At 38.2% G+C, this 17348-nt stretch overlaps 1 pseudogene; it reads right to left on the bottom strand.

The window, feature by feature from the left end:
* Positions 1 to 15971: 15971 nt before the first annotated feature.
* LOC118571477 lies at positions 15972 to 16641 on the bottom strand (annotated as a pseudogene).
* Positions 16642 to 17348: the final 707 nt, after the last annotated feature.

Below are 17348 nucleotides of genomic sequence, written 5' to 3' on the forward strand. Positions count from 1 at the left end.
CAGGAGTCAGAGGCAGGCAGATCTCTGTGAATTTGAGGCCAGTCTGGTATATGGAACAAGTCACAGGACAGGCTCTAAAGCTACACAGAGAAACCCTATCTTGAAAAAACAAACTAAAACAAAACAAAACAAAAAACAAAAAAATAAAAACAAAAACAAAACCTATACTACCACATTGGAAAATATACAGGAAATGGATAACTTTCTAGAAATATAGTACTTATGTAGCTTAAATAAAGTTCAATTAAACAGATTAAACAGAACTGTAAACTCTGGTGAATAGAAGAAGAAATTAAAAGTCTACAAACAAATAATGCCCAGAGCAAGATGACTTCAGTGCAGGCTTCCAAAGAATAGGCTTCCAAAGAATAGTTAAGGTTGATACTCCTCAAATTATTCCACAAAATAGAAACAGAAAGAACATTTCACAATTCATTTTGTAAGCCCAGAAGTACCCTGACATCCAAAACACACAAAAATTGAACAAAGAAAGATAATTCCAGACAATTTTCCCTATGAACATCAATAAAAATTTCAATAATATACTTGCAAATTGAATCTAAGAACACATCTAAAAGACCAACCACCATGATCAAGTAAGCTTCATCACAGAGAAGCAGTGTGGTTCAATATACATAAATCAACAAATATAATTCATTATAAACAAATTGAAAGACAAATGCACATGATCACCTCATAAAATGCAGAAAACCTTTGACAAAATCCAGCACCCCTTCACAATAAAAGTCCTTCAGAGATTAGGGACACAAGGGAGACAACTTAACATAGTAAAGGCAACAAGCCCATAGCCAACATCAACTTAAATAAAGGGAAAGTCAAAGCAGTCCCACTAAAATCAGGAACAAGGTTGCCCATGCTCTCCATACTCATTCAATAGACATAATTCTTAAAGTCCTACTTAGAACGGTAAGACACTTGAAGGAGATCAAGGGGATGCAAATTAGAAAGGAAGAGGTCAAAGTATCTTTATTTGCAGATGATATGATACTATATATAAGTGACCCAAAATTTTTCTTCATGGAACTAATATAGCTGATAAATACTTTCAGCAAAGTAACCAGATACCAAAATAACTCTCAAAACTCTAGCTCTCCTATATACAATTTACAAAGTAGTGAAGAATGAAATCAGGGAAACAATTCCTTCCACAAATCATTGAAGAAAGGAATTGAAGGAAAATATTAAAGATGGAAAGGTTCCCCATGCTTATGGATCAGTAGGATTAATATAAAAAAATGGTCAGCCTACTAAAAACAATCTACATTCACTGGAATCTCCATCAAATACAAACATAATTCTTCTCAGATGTTTAGAGAACAATTTTCAGCTTCATATGGGAAATAAATTCTCAAGATAGGTAAAAATAATGCTGAATAATCATAGTACTGCTATTGGTATCACTATCCCCAACCTCAAATTGTACTACAGAGCTATAGTCATAAAAACAACATTGTACTGACACACAAAAAAGAAACATTGATCAGTGGAATCAAATTGAAGCTAAAGACATAAATCCACGTACCTATGGACACCTGATTTTTTATAGAAGCTGGAAATACAGACTGGAAAGAAGAAAGCATCTTCAACAAATGATGCTATTCAAACTGTACAGCTTCATGTAGAAGAGTTCAAATAGATCCACACTTATCACCCTGTGAAAATGGATCTAATACTTCAACAAAACCAGAGATGCTGAACCTGTTTGAAGAAAAAGTAGGGAATAATCTTGAACTAATTGACATAGGAAAATGTTTTCTCCACAGAACACTGCTAACACAGACACTAAGATCAACTATTAGTAAATAGGACCTATGAAAAATTATCTTTCTCAACTATTCACTCAATAGATGGCTAATATCCAAAATATGTAAAGAACTTTAAAAAAGGGGGTATCAAAAAAAGTAATCCAATTAAAATAAGTATACAGTTGTAAACAGAATCCTCATAAGGGAAAACTCAAATGGCTGAGAAACAAAGAAATGTTCAACATCCTTAGCCATCATTGAAATGCAAATTGAAACTACTTTGAGATTTCATCCTAGGCCTGTCAGGATGGTTTAGATCAATGCCACAAATGACAGCTCATGCTGGAAAGGATGCAGAGTAATAGGAACATTTATCCATTGCTAGTGGAAGTGCAAACTTACACAGCCACTATGGTAATAAACGTGGTAGTTACTCAGGAAAGTGGAAATTGATCTACCTTATAATCAAGCTATGTATATCTTGGGCATATATAACTAAAGGATGCTTCATGCCATCAAAGAGATGCTTGGTCAGCCATACTCATTGCTGCTCTATTCATAATAGTAAAAATTAGAAAAAACCTAGCTATCACTCAAAGATGAATGGATAAAGAAAATTTGGCATATTTATACAATGCAATATTACTCACCCTTTAAAAAATGAAAGTGCCGGCGGCTTTGGTGACTCTAGATAACCTCGGGCCGATCGCACGCCCCCCGTGGCGGCGACGACCCATTCGAACGTCTGCCCTATCAACTTTCGATGGTAGTCGCCGTGCCTACCATGGTGACCACGGGTGACGGGGAATCAGGGTTCGATTCCGGAGAGGGAGCCTGAGAAACGGCTACCACATCCAAGGAAGGTAGAAAAAAAATGAAATCATGAACTTTTTGGATAAATAGATGTAGCTAAGAAAAGAAATAAAAATCATCCCATGTGAGGTAAACCAGACCCAGAAAGAAATAATGTATGCATTTGCTTATATGTGGATATAAGCTGTGAAATCAATAATAACCAAGCTGCAAGCCATAGAGCTACAGATATCATGCATAGATTAGGAAACAGGGAGAATAAAGAGATATCCCTAGAATACATAGTTATGGATGGATTGGGGGTTCCACAAGAGCAGGATCAGGAGGCTTAGGGAAGAGAGGAATAAAGGAAAGAATACTAGTTGAGCTAAAACTGAGGGGTAGTAATAAAACTTAATACAGTAGAAATTTCCTAAAATATCACATATATGAAAGAGATCCAAATGAAATAGGAAAATAATGGGGGAGATGAACAGAGCCCCAACTTGACATCTCTTATCACCAGATGAAGCTTCTAGTACCTGTAATGGGTTATAGATTATTAAGTCATTGGCCACATAGGTCCCATGTGCACCTCCCAAACAACCCAAGCTTTTTCCAGACTGTAGGTTGTTTTCTGTAAACTGACAACAAAACTCTGTTGCTGAAAAAAACAATTCCAGAATTTATTGAACATGGAGATGTCAAATTGAGACTCATCTACAGCCTTTACCCCTAGGAACTAATGTTCATAGTTCTGAAAGGTAATTTACAGGCTATCAAAGAAGCAATGAAAACACCAATCCAACCTCAAAGACTTTGATCTAAAATAGCGACCTGCCTGCAAGACACAACATTGCAATAGTGGTACAAAGCTTGTTGGAGTAATCAATCAAGATTTGATTTGATTTAAGGCCCACTCCATGAGATGGATTCCTTACCCAACACTGATTAAATGACTAAGAACCTGAGACTAAATAGCCCAGGGATCTAGGGTAAAACCGAATTGTAGTGGATAGCCATTCCAGCTCTGACCTGGAAACTCTAACCCCCACTGAGGCTTTGGTAATTGTCATGCCTACAAGGCAGCACTGAAACAGGATGCTGAAGACCCAGGTTCCAGGCATGGGCTCGCTTAGTTTCTGGACCCTGGACGCTGGAGGTAGACAGAGCAGAGTTCTCCAGAGAACACAGCCTGGCTGCACCATGGCTTTCCCAGACTCTGTAAACTATCCATTCATGTGTATGTTACCCCACAAAATAAACCTCCCTTTTAACTATGAGGAGTGGCCTTAATAATTTCACCAATACCAATACTACTCTTCTACTAAAGGATCATAGTAATAAAATGTCTCCTAATGACATTAGTCTATACTCATAGCTTAGTGCCTTGCTCAGCTACTACCAGAAATGCTTCCGCTTGCAGCAGATGGAAACAACTACTGAGACTCACAGCTTGACTATATGCTGATAGTAAGAGACCATAGAACACTCAGCTCTAACAGGGTATCTGCATTAAATCCCTCCCTCAGTGCATAGGGAACCCTGTGGAAGAAGAGACAGAAAGAATGTCAGAGCCAGAGGGAATGGAGGACATAAAGGAAACAAATTCCTCTAATTCAATGGGGTCAATGCACACATGATCTCACAGAAGCTGAGGCAGCATATACAGGGTCTATAAGGATCTGCACCTGCTGTGATCCTAGAGCTAAAAGAGAAGAAGATTCATGTCCCCATCCCTAACCCAGAAGTTATCTTCAATGGATAACCACTTGCAAATTAAAATTTAAATTTCTATAATGAAGTCTCATTGGGGAAACAAACCACTATTAAAGGTAGGCTGCAGGCCCAGAAGTACAAGGCCAACAGAAAACTAATTTAATGGCATCTTTGGAGGGTCCTCCTGATGTCAAATGATGTTTCTTATCTCATCTAGTTGTGTCAGAGCTTCTCCTTTTATAAATAAATAAATAAATATGATTTTTCATTTCATTTTTTTATACATCTTATTTTTCTCTCTTTTTACCCTATGGATCCTATGCATATAAATTATAGCTTCAAATTTAATGTTTTTATTGGAATCCTGAATATGTAAATAAGTAGGTCTTCATGTTTACATGTTTCTTGTACCTTTTCTTGGCTCTTTCCTTTCTGTTCATTTTGTTTTGTTTTATTCCAATGTATTAGATTTTTTATCTTATTATATTTTATTATTATAGGTTATTGTTTTATCTTATTATATTAATTTTGTTAGAAGCCTGTTTAATTTTAATGAGAGACAGAAAGGGAATGGATCTGCCCAGGAGGGAATATGGTAAGGAACTGGGAGAAGTAGAGGGAGAGAAAAACACAAACAGGACATATTGTACAGGGAAAAACATTGATTATAAAGGAAAAGAAAAAAAAAAAGAATGATAATCAGGCATGAAAGATAGTTCAGCAGTTAACAGCACTGACTGCTCTTCAATCTATGTTCAAATGACATCACCCAAATGGAAGCTTATAATTATCTGTACCTCCAGTTCCAGCAGATCCAATGCTCTCTTCTGGCCTCTGTGAACACCAGGCACACATAGGGTACACAGGAATACTTGTAAAACACTCAATCATATAAAATAAAATATCCTTTAAAAAAGAATTGCAGCCAAGATTGGCCTTAGGCCTATATACATGGGCTTTATCATGCATGCACACCCTCACACACAAGTGTGTACCCCCATGTAACGTGCAAACATGCTGCTGTCATTGTGCCAACCACTATGAAGTTTCTGTCATATATAAAATCAAATGAAGAATTAAATGTGCCTGAAGGAATCCAAAGCAGAATCTATAAGAGACATTTGCACACTCACATTTACAATATATTCACAAAGGTACAAGCAACCCATATTGACAGATTAGTAGATAAGTAATGTGATATATATATATATATATATATATATATATATATAAACAAGGTGATACAACTAACAAAGAAATTCTGATGAATATAGCTTAGGTGGGACTTGAAGACATTATGCTAAGTGAATAAGCCAGACACGAAGAAACAAAAATCTGATACCACTTACATGATGCCCCAAAAAAGAGAAGCATTAGGAAGAAGTGGAAGGAAAGAAGAGTGATAAGGATAAATTTCCAGTTTGAAAAGATGAAGAAAGTTCCAGAAATGGATGGTTATAACAGCTATATAACAATGCAAATGTTTGTGAGGGCCATTAACTATATGTATATACTCTTTAAGTATATTGTCTACAAGTATACTCTTTAAGCATATGCTCAAGAACAGCTTAACTAAATTACGTACAAGTTTTACTTTTCATTTTTTTTTGAGAAACCAACAAACTCATTTATTTATTTTATAATTTAATTTAGTTTTACATATCAGCCATGGATTCCCTTGTCCTCCCGCCTCCCGCCCCTGCCCCCCCCCCCCCCCCCCCCCCCCCCCCCCCGCCTTCCCCCCATTCCCAACTCCTCCAGGGCAAAGACTCCCTGGTGGATTCAGCTCAACCTGGTAGATTCAGTACAGGCAGGTCCAGTCCCCTCCTCCCAGGCTCAGCAAAGTGTCCCTGCATAAGCCCAAGGTTCCAAACTGCCAGCTCATGTACTAAGGACAGGTCCCTGTTCCACTGCCTGGGTGCCTCCCAAAAAGTTCATGGTAATCAACTATCTCATTATCCAGAGGGCCTGATCCAGTTGGGGGCTCCTCAGATTTTGGTTCATAGTTCATGCGTTTCCATTAGTTTGGCTATTTATCACTGTGCTTTTTCCAATCGTGGTCTCAACAATTCTCTTTCATCCAATCCCTCTTCTTTCAATTAGACTCCTGGAGCTCCAACTGGGGCCTGGCCAGTGATCTTTGAATCTGCTTCCCTTAGTCATTGGATGAGAGTTCTAGCACAACAGTTAGGGTATTTGGCCATCCTATCACCAGACTAGGTCAGTTCAAGCTTTCTCCAGTTATGCCAGCACCATTTGTTCAAGATGCTTTCTTTTTTCCATTATACAGTTTTGGCTTCTTTGTCAAAAATTATATGTTTGTAGGTGTGCAGATTAATGTCAGGGTCTTCAATTTGATTCCTTCAGTCCACATGTCTGTTTTTATGCCAGTACCAAGCTGTTTTTATTATGGTAGCTCTATAGTAGAGCTTGAGGTCGGGGATTGTGATGCCTCCAGAGGTTGTTCTATTGTACAGGATTTTTTTGGCTATCCTGGGATTTTTGTTTTTCCATATGAAGTTGAGAATTGTTTCCAGGTCTGTGAAGAATTGTGTTAGTAATTTGATGGGGATTGTGTTGAATTTGTAGATTGCTTTTGGTAAGATCGACATTTTTACTATGTTAATCCTGCCTATCCATGAGCATGGTAGGTCTTTCCATTTTCTGACATTTTCTTCAATTTCTTTTTTCAGAGGCTTAAAGTTCTTGTCATACAGGTCCTTCACTTGCTTAGTTAGAGTTAACCAAAGGTATTTTATATCATTTGTGTCTATTGTAAATGGTGATTTATTTCTGATTTCCTTCTCAGCCTGTTTGTCTACTGTATGTAGGAAGAATACTGATTTATTTGAGTTGATCTTGTATCGTGCTATGTTGCTGAAAGTGTTTATAAGCTGTATCAATTCCTTAGTTGAATTTTTGGGGTCACTCATGTATACTATCATATCATCTGCAAATAGGGAAAGATTGACTTCTTCCTTTCCAATTTGTATCCCCTTAATCTCCTTGTGTTGTCTTATAGCTCTGGATAGAAATTCAAGTAGTACATTGAATAAGTATGGGGAGAGTAGACAGCCTTGCTTTGTTCCTGATTGTAGTGGAATTGCTTTGACTTTCTCTCCATTTAATTTGATGTTGGCTGTTGGCTTGCTGTAGATTGCCTTTATTACATTTAGGTATGTTCCCTGTATTCCTGATTGCTCCAAGACCTTTATCATGAAGGGGTGTTGGATTTTGTCAAGTGCCTTTTCTGAATCTAGTGAGAAGATCATGTGGTTTTTTTTCTTTCAGTTTGTTTATATGGTGTATTACATTGATGGACTTTCATATGTTGAACCACGCTTGCATCCCTGGGATGAAGCCTACTTGATCATGGTGGATAATTGTTTTGATGTGTTCTTGGAGTCTGTTTGCCAGTATTTTATTGAGTATTTTTGCATCAGTGTTCATGAGGGAGATAGATCTGTAGTTCTCTTTCTTTGTTGCATCTTTGTTTGGTTTAGGAATCAGGGTAATTATATCTTCATAGAAAGAGTTAGGTAATGTTCCTTCTGCTTCTATTGTGTGAAACAATTTAAAGAGTATTGGTATTAACTCTTCTTTGAAGATATGGTAGAATTCTGCACTAAAACCATCTGGTCCTGGGCTTTTTTTGGTTGGGAGACTCTTAATGACTGATTCTATTTCCTTAGGGGTTACTGGATTGTTTAAATGGTTTGTCTGGTCTTGATTTAACTTAGGTATGTGGTACTTACCCAGAAAATTATCCATTTCTTTTAGATTTTCCAGTTTTGTGGAGTAGAGGTTTTTGAAGTATGACCTGATGATTCTCTGGATTTCCTCATTGTCTGTTGTTATGTCCCCCTTTTCATTTCTGATTCTGTTAATTTGGATGCTCTCTCTCTGTGTTTTGGTTAGTTTGGGTAAGGGCTTGTCTATCTTATTGATTTTCTCAAAGAACTAATTCTTTATTGCATTTTTTGTATTGTTCTCCTTGTTTCTATTTTATTGATTTCAGCTCTCAATTTGATAATTTCCTGGCATCTGTTCTTCCTGGGAGACTTTGCTTCTTCTTGTTCTAGAGCTTTCAAGTATGCTGTTAAGTCACTAGTGTGAGATTTCTCCAACTTCTTTATGTGGGCATTTAGTGCTATGAATTTCCCTCTTAGCACTGCTTTCATAGTGTCCCATAAGTTTGGGTATGTGGTGTATTCATTTTTGCTGATCTCTAGGAAGTCTTTAATTTCTTTCTTTATTTCTTCCTTAACCCCACTGGTGATTTAGTTGAGCATTAAACTGTTTCCATGAGATTGTAGGTTTTCTGTAATTTTCGTTGTTGTTGAAATCTAATTTTAACACATAATGGTCTGATTGAATGCAGGAGGTTATTTCAATTGTTTTAAATCTGTTCAGATTTGCTTTGTGGCCAAGTATGTGGTCAATTTTAGAGAAAGTTCCATGGGGTGATGAGAAGAAGGTATATTCTTTTGTGTTAGGATGGAATGCTCTGTAGATATCAATTAAATCCATTTGAGTCATAACATCAGTTAAGTCTTTTATTTCTCTGTTAATTTGGCAGATCTGTCCAATGGTAAATATGGGGTGTTATAGTCTCCCACTATTACTGTGTGGGGTTTTATATTATGTGATTTAAGCTTTATTAATATTTCTTTTATATATGTGGTGACCTTGTGTTTGGGGCATAAATGTTCAGAATTGAAACTTCATCTTGGATCTTTCCTCTGATGAGTATGTAATGCCCATCTTGATCTCTTTTGATTGATTTTAGTTTAAAGTCTATTTTGCTGGATATTAGGATGGCTACACCAGCTTGCTTCTTAAGACTATTTGATTGGAAAGTCTTTTCCCAGCCTTTTAATCCTAGGTAGTGTCTATCTTTGAATTTGAGGTGTGTTACTTGTATGCAGCAGAATGATGGGTCCTGCTTTTGTATCCATTCTGTTTGTGTCTTTTTATAGGTGAATTAAGTCCATTAATATTAAGGGATGTTAATGACTAGTGATTGTTCATGCCTGTTTTTTGTTTGTTTGTTTTTTTGTTTTTGTTTTTGGTGGTAGTGCGTATGTACTTCTCTTCTTTGGGGATTACTGCTGTGGAGTTATCTATTGACTGTGTTTTTGAGGGTGTATCTGACTTTCTTAGGTTGGAGTTCTCCTTCTAGTGCTTTCTGTAGTGCTTGGTTTGTGGATAAGTATTGTTTATATCTGTCTTTGTTTTGGAATGTTTTGTTCACTCCATCTATGATCATTGAAAGTTTTGCTGGGTATATTATTGTAGGCTGGCATCCATGGTCTCTTAGTGTCTACATTACATCTGTCCAGGTCCTTCTGGCTTTCAAAGTCTCCATTGAGAAATCGGGTATTAATCTGATAGGTTTGCCTTTATAAGTCACTTGGCCTTTTTCCTTTGCTGCCCTTAATATTCTTTCTTTATTGTATATGTTTAGTTGTTTAATTATTATGTGGCGAGGGGACTTTTTTTGAGGGTCTAGTCTGTTTGATGTTCTATAGGCTTCTTGTATCTTCATAGGCATTTCCTTCTTTAAGTTGGGAAAGTTCTGTTCTATGATCTTGTTGAATATATTTTCTGTGCCTTTGAGTTGGTATTCTTCTCCTTCCTCTATCCCTATTATTTGTAGGTTTGGTCTTTTCATGGTGTTCCAAATTTCTTGGACATTTTGGGTCATGACTTTTTTGGCTTTACTGTTTTCTTTGACTGATAAGTCTATTTCTTTTACTGTATCTTCAACACCAGAGATTCTCTGTTCCATCTCTTGCATTCTGTTGGTTATACTTGCATCTGAATTCCCTGTTCATTTACTCAGATTTTCTATTTCCAACATTCCCTCTGTTGGTATCTTCTTCATTTTTTCTATTTCCCTTTTCAAGTCTTGGACTGTTTCTCTCATCTGGTTCATTGCTTTTTCATGATTTCCTCTAGTTTTTTATAGCGTTCTTCCCTTTATTTTATTTGTCTGTTCCTCCATTTCATTTTTTATTTCTTCTTTATAATCCTCTAGCATCTTCATGATGTTATTACATAAGGTTGTTTTCTTCTGTTTCTTCCATTTTGTGATGTTCAGGTCTAGTTTTGGAGGAGGGCTAGGTTCTGGTGATGTTATGTTGCTCTTTATGTTGTTGTATATACTTCTGCCTTGATGTTTGCCCATCTCCTCATGGATTCCTTCTTGGTCTTATCAACACACTCTGTCCAGAGAGAGCTGACAGATTCCAGATGGAAGCTCTCTGTCCCAGATGGGAGCTCTGGGACAGGATGGGAGCTGGAGGCTGGTCTCTAAGTCTCAGGAAGTGGGTGGGGTCTCTGGTCCAGATGGGAGTGCAGGCTGGATGGGAGCTGGGAGTTGTTCTTTGAGTCTCATAAGTGGCTGGGTTCTTGGTCTTATGGGTGTGGGGGCAGGACATGGAGATTGCAGGGTCTGCTGGTGGTCTTGGAGAAAGGGATCCTTCCTTGTGGGGGGTGGGCAGATCCTGTCTGATGGCCAGAACATAGGGCCTAGTTGGGCAGGTCTTCCAAGAATGGCTGGTGCCCAGGGATGGGGCCTATGGGCAGGCCTCTCTGGATATGACACCAGACACTCACCTCTGGTCCACATGGGAATTCTGGGCTGGGTGGGAGTTGGGGACTGGTCTCTGAATCTCAGAAAGTGGCTGGGGTCTCAGTGGATGTGTGTGGGGGCAGGGTTTGGAGATTGCAGTGTATGCCTGGGGTCTTGGAAAAGGGGGATCTTCCTGTAAGGCTTGATGAATGGCCAGAAACTGGGGCCAAGTTGGGCAGGTCTTCCCTGGGATTGCTGGTGACCAAGGATGGGACCTAGGGGCAGGCCTCTCTGGATATAACACCAGGCACTCACCTCTGGTCCAGATGGGAGTTCTGGGCTGGGTGGGAGCTGGGGGCTGGTCTCTAAGTCTCAGGAAGTGGCTGGGGTCTTGGGCAGATGGGTGTGGGGGCAGGGCATGGAGATTGCAGGGTCTGCCTGGGGTCTTGGAGAAGGGGAACCTTCCCAGTGTGGGTGGCATGTCCTGCCCAATGGCCAGAACCTGGGGCCAAGTTGGGCAGGTCTTCCCAGAATGGCTGGTGCCCAGGGATGGGACCTAGCAGCAGGGCTCTCTGCGTATCTCCAAACTCATTTTTAAAGTGGCTGTACTAATTTTATTCCCATAAACAACATGTAAGCATTCCCCTTTCCTCATATCTATGGAAGCATTGTTTTGACTCTTCTTCTTTACGGTGGCTATTTTGATGTTGGTGGGATGGAACCTCTAACTAGTTTTAATCTGAATTTCTCTAATATCTATGAAATTTGAATACTTTTAAGTGTTACCTAACCATGTGTATGACTCCTTTTCAGAATTTTCTATTTGGTTTTATAGCACATTTTTCCTTATGTGTATGTCTTTGTAATGCGTGACAAATGTGTGTGTGCCTGTGGAAGTAAGGAGAATGTTTGAGATTCCCCTGGAACTGGAATTACAGGTAGTTGTGGGTTTCTCTGCACGTGCTAAGGAGTGAACTTGGGTCTTTTAGAAGAGCCACAGTCATGATTAACTACTGCTTCATCTCCTATGGCCTGTAGTCCATATAACTTAGGCTGTTTATTTCTTGGTATTGAATTTTTTGCACATTTTCTTTACAATGCCCTATTAAATATATAGGTGGCAAGAGTTTCTCAACATTGTGTGATCTTCCTTTTTTAATCATTTGTAAGTCTCCTTTCCTTTTTAACTTCATGACTTCCCATTTATCAATTGATGGTCTTGTTTCCTGGGGTTCTACTCGGAAAACCATTACCTATACCTATGTGGGGAAATATACTCTTTACTTTTCCCCTAACGTTTTCAAAATATCAAGCCTTTTGTTGTGGTTTTGGAACCATTCTAAAGAGAGCAAGGAAAGTATGTGGGAGGATTTGCAGTAAGTAGAGGGAAGGCAGAAATGTTGCAATAACAATAAAATTTCCAAAAAAAAATACTGTCAGGGCTGATAGAAATTTTGGTGATATTTTATTTATACTGAAATGTGATTTTATTTGTATGTTAATAAATAAAGTTGCCTGGGGATCAGAGCTAATAGCAAGCCATAGCAAGAGCCAGTTGGTGGTGGCACACACCTTTAATCCCAGCATTTGGGAGGCAGAGCTAGGCAGATCTCTATGTTCAAGGATATAGTCAGCATGAAGACACACGCCTTTAATCTCAAGACCAACCATAGAGGACCTGGAGGTCTTTATAGACAGGCAGTGACAAGAAGGTCATGTGGTTGGGTTTACAACCAATGAGAAGGCAAAACAGAAAGTCAATAAAAAGACAGATACAAAGGAAGGAGGTTGCTTGCTGAGGGGAAGGACAGCAGCAGCAGGAAGGAAAGAGAACAATTTTAAGCTACTTATCTGACCTCTTGGGCTTTTAACTCTGCATTTGGCTCTGTGTTTCTTATTTAATAAGACTTCATCTATAAGAAATCAGGAGCCTTTGCATATGCTAATGACAGCATAAAGTGAAAGAAATTAGGGAATCAATCCCATTCAGAATAGCTACACAAAAATAAAATATTTAATATAAACCCAATAAAGAAACAAAAACCACAATGAAAACTTCAAGACACTGTAGAGAAGAATTAAGGATGAATCTAGAACTTTTTATGCTAATGGACTGGAAGAATTAATGTTGTGAAAATGGTCTGTAGTTAGAGTTTTCCTACCTGGCTCACAGTCAGGACAAATCTCTCTTATCCACCAGTCCCACAGTCACTCAGACCCAACCACGTAACCACATAGAGACTTATATTGTTTACAAACTGTATGGCCATGGCAGGCTTCTTGTTATCTGCTTCTTTTATCTTAAATTAACCTATTTCTATTAATCTATAAGTTGCCACGTGGCTGGTGGCTTATCAGTACCTTACATCTTTCTTGTCATGGCGGCGGCTGGCAGTGTCTCCCTGCCCCAGCCTTCACTTCCCAGAATTCTCCTCCTCCTTGTCCCGCCTGTCTTATGCTTTCTGTCTGGCTACTGGCCAATCAGCACTTTATTTATTTTAACCAATCAGAACAACACATTTGACATACAGAACATCCCACAGCAATGGTCATCATACCAAAAGCAATCTGCTGATTCAGTGCAATCCTAATAAAAATTTTACAGCTGTTCTTCTCAGATGTAGAAAAGAAAAGCAATCTTAAAATGTATGTGGAAGGAGAATGGACACCAATGTAGCCAAAGGAATCATGAAAAACAACAACAAACATACAGCAAGAGGTATAAGATGAATTGCTAAACGGCCTTATTAACAAAAAATGAAGAGTCAGACTTTGGGGTAAAAACTGAGAGATCAGAGGAATAGAACAAGCCACAATCAACCTCACCTGACCAACTCCTCAGCCTCCAGAGAGAGCTACTTCCTTTATACTCACACCTATAACCTTTCTGTGCCCTGCCATCTTACTTTCTTTATCCATCCAGCTTCATCATTTCCTCTTTCCACCCAGTTTTATCACTTCCTGTCTGTCTGCCAGATCTCTAGACCTCTATGATTAACTAGTGTTGAGATTAAAGTTATGTGCCACCACACCTGTCTCTGTTCCCAATGTGTCCTTGAACTCACAGAGATCCTGATGAATTCTGCCTCCCAAATGCTAGCATTAAAGGTATGTGCTACCATTGCCTGACTTCTATATTTAATATAGTGGTTGGCTTTTTCCTCTGATCCCCAGATAAGCTTTATTGGTGTGCACAAATAAAATATCACATTTCCCCTTTTTGTCTAATATAAAAAAGTATAACTAATATAAGAAAAACTATATACAATAAGTACAATAACTATATACAATACATACAGGCAATAAATATGTGAACAATGTCCATTCCAATGGCATTTAACAAATTCAGAGTAAATATTCCATTATCTATCCTATCTTTGTGAATCTAAAGGATTGCATCTATTTACCTTTTATCTTAATTTGCATTACCAAAACTACCTTTTAATGTCTTTCAAACTAATACACTTTATATCTCTTTAGTGAGTTTCTTTTCTGAAATTGTTTATAAGGAAAACTATAGCTATAACTATCTAATCTTCAACTCCCTCAGGGACTGAGAAGGAAATAATATTACTTAGTTAAAAGGAAGTGCAAACAAGAAACTTCCAAAAAATTTGAGGAATGACAGAAGCTACTAGCTGCCTGGACCTTAACCCAAGGTTTCTCTGCAAGCTGGGGCATCTACCTTTGACCTAAAGGCCTAGCATATCTAACAGACGCATCTGTGAATCAGGATTTTCTGAAGAGCCTTCTTATTTTGTCTAGTCAAGGACTGGCAGTCCTTTCTTTTGTGTCTTGCTTGCCCATCTTGGACAGCATACTGTCAGCAGTTGAGGTGAGGGCTAACTTTTGCCACAATGAACTGAACTCCATATGGAGTTTCTTCATTGCCCATCATCTTTTGAAGTAGATTGGTGCTACCAGAAGCAGACATGTCTCATAGTCATAAAAAAAGAAAAAAATATATATGCTATTAAAACATCATAAATGTCATATTTTGTAGATCCCTAAAGTGTTTGAAGATGACCTGTCTATTTAAAATATATCTCTGCTTGACATTGAAAACATACCTAATATGACTAAAAGTTCGATTATAATGACTAACTACTAATCTGCATTTCTTTATTTCTTAAATAGTTGGTAGTAATTTTCAAAGATTAGCAAATTGCATTACATTATTAAATGAACTGTATAGGTATACCTTGAACAAGATTAGAAATATATGTATAGTATTTTCTAACAAAATCAGTGTCAAATTTGTATCAATATATATAATTTGTATATAATATACAAAAATAAATCAATGTAAAATATTTAAAACTAGTAGTTGCCTTCTAAATGTAGATTCAATAATCTACCATTTTATTGTATACTATCCATACTCTCTCTCTTTTTTTTGTTTTTTGTTTTTTGTTTTTTTTTTTCAAGACAGGGTTTCTCTGTAGGTTGGAGGCTGTCCTGGAACTCACTTTGTAGACCAGGCTGGCCTCAAACTCACAGAGATCCACTTACCTCTGCTTCCCAGGTGCTGGGATTACAGGCATGCACCGCCACTGCCTGGCCTCTCTCCTTTTTTTTTTTCAGAGGAGATTCAATAATCTACCTCTTATCTATATCCTCTTCTTTTTTCAAAAAACAACCTTGAATCTAATTTTCTTTGTTTAACTTCTTTCCTAACCATTAACAATTAACAACTTGTAACTAGCCATCCTAAATAATGATAATTACCCATTGAATGACCAAAAACCACCCACTCCACCTCTTGGGAACGTGGGTGTTTTGTTCTTAAAATTACTTCCTGCTGTCTGGGGGTGAAGACATCTTTAGGGAATCCTGAAAAGAAAGTTTTGGGGTTAATTGTGAAATCCTGGAAGAGGTAACTGTATCATTTGTCCAGTCTCTGTATAAAGGAAAAGCATAGGGCTTGTCTCAAGTCCTTGCTCTAGTAGCCTGTGAGGCTGGATCATCTCAACTAGCCATCTAGAAATTACCCTAAGCAGTTTACAAACCAAAGCCAATTTTTAGCTTGTGTTTGTCATTTTAATGGCCTTATCAGTGTCCTAATTGAATCATCATTTTAGGGTCCTATTCTCTTTGTGTAGACTTCAAAGTCACTGTTAGATATGGGCATGGTTTCCAGTAGAACTTTTTTTGTGTGTGCCTACTCTATGGTTTAGGGCAATATCAATTGTATCTTTGGCATAATTGTGTCTCACAGCCAGCCCCAAGTTGAAAATACAACAGGCAACAGGTTCCATTCTTCTTCATCAAGATATTCTTTGATTTCAAATCTGTGTGAGCAATAGCTGACTTTCATTGAGTATCAACAATCTCCACGTGAAGATGGGCAAGACCACTTGCTATGGACAGAGGGAGTTTGATCATCCCTTCCACTGTAACAGAGTATATGTTCAAATAACCAAAAAGGGATCCATGCTCATGGTAATCAGACACCAGCCACAGCTGAGTCCATGTGCCATTGTCTTTGTTGTCTGCTGCTATAAATCCTAGGATGTTTTCATGGTGTAACATCACAGTCTGATAAATCTCTGCCTTTGGGAACCACAAACTTTCTTCCCTAGAAAAGAATGTCTTCACAGCAATAACTCCCTGCCACTATCCTCACCAAACTTCTCCAAACCAACCTTTGTAAATGCTTTCTTGTCACACGATGGTCCTGGCAATTGTTCTCTGAACAAGCGGTAAACCCTTTGCTCCTGGGAGCAGTGTAACCACCAACATGATGAGAATCAGTTGGCAATGCAGAACAGTAGCTGTTGCCTCCATGGTCCTGCTGCCACTGTTTGTGGCCTGGCCAGGCCGCTAGGCTGGCCTAAAACTCAGGAACCTCCTGCCTTTGCCTCCTTCAGCAAATCTTACCAGCATGTGCTATCACAACCAGTTGCTTGCAGCTCAGGCCTGATGGGGACAGCAAGGCCACAGGTAAGCAGCTTTTTTGTGAATTCATGCCATCGCAGGTTCTTTTTATTAATAAGACAGTCTAGCAATTTGTCTTATAAAGAGGTGTCTCCATACGTGATTACAAGTTACACTGCTGAGTCATTTCAAAAAGAATAGTATGGTACCAATACAAAATCAGACATGTTTAAATAGAATAGAAGAGAGAATCCAAATATAAGTACACACAACTATGACTACCTGATTTTTGACAAAAGAGTTCAAAACATACATTGGGAAAAAACAGCATTTTCAAGAAATGATGCCAGGACACCTGGAAATCAACACTTATTTTTGGAACAGGGGTCATTCTGGCATACCCTCCATTTTCTACCCAAATGTTTGCATGGTAGGAAATAACCTTACTGTAATTCATAACCATGTTCAACAGTAAAGTTTTTTCTAAGGCCATTTTTATTTGTCTCTCTAGGTCTTTACATCTAAGAATTCTTCCTTTTGCTCTCTTAGTAGTTTGGTGCCCATCAAGGAAGGCATAACACATCCCACAGCTTATCTTATTGGACAGTAAAATCAGA

This window comes from Onychomys torridus, chromosome 21 (assembly GCF_903995425.1).
Source record: "Onychomys torridus chromosome 21, mOncTor1.1, whole genome shotgun sequence".
Classification (NCBI taxonomy): Eukaryota; Metazoa; Chordata; class Mammalia; order Rodentia; family Cricetidae; genus Onychomys; species Onychomys torridus.